The sequence below is a fragment of the Nipponia nippon genome, unplaced genomic scaffold (assembly GCF_047370975.1).
Source record: "Nipponia nippon isolate SJK-2023a ecotype South Korea unplaced genomic scaffold, ASM4737097v1 scaffold_4, whole genome shotgun sequence".
In the NCBI taxonomy this organism is placed as follows: Eukaryota; Metazoa; Chordata; class Aves; order Pelecaniformes; family Threskiornithidae; genus Nipponia; species Nipponia nippon.
In genome coordinates this window covers 98,874,699-98,877,408 of record NW_028262358.1, presented here as the reverse complement: position 1 = coordinate 98,877,408, position 2,710 = coordinate 98,874,699, and positions in this window count along the sequence as shown.

The following is a 2,710-nucleotide window of genomic DNA, read 5'->3' as shown; positions in this document are numbered from 1 at the left end:
CAGAAGGATGTTTGCTATTATGTACATTTTGTATATGTAATTGTATGTACAGCATATAAGAATGTATATAGTTAATCATATTTTTGAAGCAACTTTCTATCAAATAAAATGAAATATTACTATGTCTTAGTTTTATTTTATAGTCCTTACTGTCTTCTGGGCCTTTTCTTGCATCAGCTTCTCTTGTACACTCTAACATGAAAGGTTAGGTTTTTTTCTCTCGCTCTCTTTCTTTTTTTCTCTTTTTCTTTAATAACAGCTCTGAAGCCAGTTTCTGTAAAGCTCCTAATTTTTAGCTGGGGAAGGGGTTGGACCACCTTACAAGGGCTCTGTAACCTTAAAGTTGTCACAGCTGATATTGCACAGCTGCAGCTTTTCTGCTGTTGGGGAGGTGCAGAAGCACTGGGGCAGGTACCCGGGGCCAACGGCGAGCGGCCGTTCTCCCCGTCGCTGGTGCAGCATGGCAGATCACGCTGCACTATCTGCTTTTCTATTCTGCCGACTTGGTGAGCTGTCACAGGAAAACCGGTGGGGCTGGCAGCTCACCGCAAAGAGTAAAGGAGGATTTTCGTGGTAGGGTGAAGGGTCTACTCCCAGGCACGGACCAGGGAAAGAGATGGGTGTTCTGGACAAAAAGAGCAACATAGAGAAGGAGACATTTTAATGTTTTACCAAAGGGTAAAGAGGGAGCAAGCTGAAAACAGCCAGTTCCTTCCTCTCTCCTAAAGTATAGGACTGATGTTATGCCACTGGATAAAAGAATAGCTTTTACACAGCTACACAGTTAACAGAAAAGCCATACTCCTTGCAGTATGACCAAAAAGGAAGAAAATACAACTGGTTTTCCAAAACGATCCTGACAAACTCTTGAGGACATGAAACTGAAGACGAGATAATCACAAATTAGAAACTTCAGAAGTAACAGAAAGGGAGAGGAGAGCGGAACAACCTGATGCTGCTTCTCCCAAAATTTGCACTAAAATCAAAATGAATTGGTGATGTGTAAATGCGTGGTGTCGCGAAGTGTAAAATTCTTCTGACACGAGTGACAGAGGATACATTATTTGCATTACTTGGAATTGGAGAAGGCTGATGGCTACTGCAGAAAAACCTAACAGCTATATGACTGTACAGCATTTAGTCACTGGAGATTTAGTACAAAAAGGTAAGCAATACTAAAACTAATAATTTGAACTATATTTGTTTCGATTACTGCATTTTAGATGGAATTTGAAGATTACCATGGAAAAGAATTTGGTCGTTGTTTATTATGAACTGCTCCTTGCTTTCTAAGGAGGGAAGAATATTGAAATATGTGAAGAATGGGGTAAAAAAACTTACTGAAATTATTGAATAAATCAAGGTTTTTAATGCATGTCAAGTTCATGTCCCCTCTTATTATGGTATATAGATAGGAGTCAAAAAAAACCAAACCACCAGACATCTAAATTTTCTAGATGAAGAGTAAGTGGCAGTATGCAACGTTGACACAAGAGGGAAATCGAGGGTTAAAAAGGCAATGCTTCACTCTAAGGAGCAAGGAGAGAAACAAGGATGTTGAAATATGTTTAAATTCTATGAAAGAAAATAATTAAGGGCACATAATGAATACGTGGAACTAGTTGCTAGAGAGCATTACTGAGTTTATAAAGACAGTCTGCTCAGAAACAGCTTCCCCATCCTATGGGATACCCAGACTTCATTTGGAGGTTTGGACTTGGAGATCTTAGCTCCCGAAGAGCAGATTGTGAGTATCCCCTGCTCTCCTAGGTTTGTCTGCTCCTCCCTTCGGCAATCTGCTGCCTGTGTTTAAAAACAATTGCCTGTTCTCTTACCGAGTTAGACAGCAAATGTGCCTTGCAGGTGGCCCACCAGCCAAAAAGTCCAGCAGGCTGCATCTTTTCTCTATGAAACAAACTCTGCATTAGAACTTTCCTACGCTGACCCAAACTAGGAAGCCTGTGCTTTCCCAGGAATTAGCTGAAATACACAAATTTTGGAATTCAGAGTTTTGTTAGCATATTGGAAATGCTGACATGATTGCATGGCAATTCCCTTTCTATTTTTTTTCCTTAACTGTATTGTTTAAATATGAGGAGAATGTTTGGATGGGTCATTGCAAGAGGAAATATTTACATGAATTACTGCTGAAAAATTCATATTCAGATGAGTGTCATTTTCATAGGGTATCAGAGTTTGGAAAAAATAATGCCACCTCGCTGTTCTAGTAACTTGTTATTATTGCACCTCATATTATCTATTCTCAGGAATCAAAAGTAATTAAGTGCAAATGCAAGCTACAAACAGAATGGCTGCTATCAATGTTCTGTTAGCAAATTCAAGTTCTAAATGCAAAATACAAAAGTTTAGGCAGCAACAATGACTAATTTTCCAAGTGGTAGTCAGGTTTCCGTTATTTTAATAATGAAATAAAATTGCTCAAATCAGTGTTGTTTATACAGTCCAACAATACTGATTGAGTTGCACAAATTTGCTAATGACTATATAACTAGTATATACAACTAGCATCTCAGTATGTCTATCTTCTATCATAAAGCTATTTTTTCATTCATATATGGAAGGAGGCTTAAAACTAACATTAGTAATAGTAACTCTGCGTTTACAAGAAAAATAAGTGTACTAAATTAATGCTGACATTAAATACCACGTGATATGTTATTTCTGATAGCTGCTTATTCACAAAGCTCCC